The 577-nt window shown below is 47.3% G+C and overlaps 1 protein-coding gene across 1 annotated transcript in view; it reads right to left on the bottom strand.

Annotated features, from left to right (window-relative positions):
• Window positions 1–252: 252 nt before the first annotated feature.
• crlf1a (cytokine receptor-like factor 1a) overlaps window positions 253–577 on the bottom strand; it is a 16,059-nt gene continuing 15,734 nt past the window's right edge. Inside the window, exon 9 of the mRNA XM_068600920.1 lies at window positions 253–577. This exon is cut by the window's right edge and continues 263 nt beyond it. The gene's annotated coding sequence lies outside the window, so the exon portion shown is untranslated.

Below are 577 nucleotides of genomic sequence, written 5' to 3'. Positions count from 1 at the left end.
GAGCTAGCAGCAGCGCTAGCTAGCTACGACAGGGCTATTACGGCACCGAAAAGACCAGAAAGCATCGTACATGAGCTACAAAGTGTTTGCATGAACCAGATTAATAAATAATAACTGCTTTCTGACCAGTTTCATCTTCCTCTGATGGTGTCACGTCACGTATTGAGAGAAAACTGTGAGTCTGTCCCTTTGTGATGACATCATCTTGACCCAACAGCACTGCAGACGGACAACAGCTTCAGTCGTTGATATTTCTTTACTAACTAAACATAACTTAAGACATAAAACATAACTTTATACAGATTTAAATATGCTGGTACAATTCAGTACAAAAATAGAGGCAGTGAAACGTCTCCACACACACACACACATGTACACACACACACACACACACACACACACACACGGGTCACACACGATGCTGCTGCCACGTCTGTGGGCCGCCGCTCTGCACTTGGTCCTGTGTCTTTGCGTCCTGCGTGGACGCCCGTTGGCCACCAGATGGCGCTGCGGTTCCACCGGAGGAGACTGTGAGTGTGTTGGATTGTGTTGCGTTGAAGTTGTCGTTGTTCGCGCT

Source organism: Clinocottus analis, unplaced genomic scaffold (assembly GCF_023055335.1).
Source record: "Clinocottus analis isolate CAN_PGR_092001 unplaced genomic scaffold, fCliAna1.0.p SCAF_5, whole genome shotgun sequence".
Taxonomy (NCBI): Eukaryota; Metazoa; Chordata; class Actinopteri; order Perciformes; family Cottidae; genus Clinocottus; species Clinocottus analis.
This window is presented reverse-complemented; position numbering and strand designations above follow the sequence as displayed.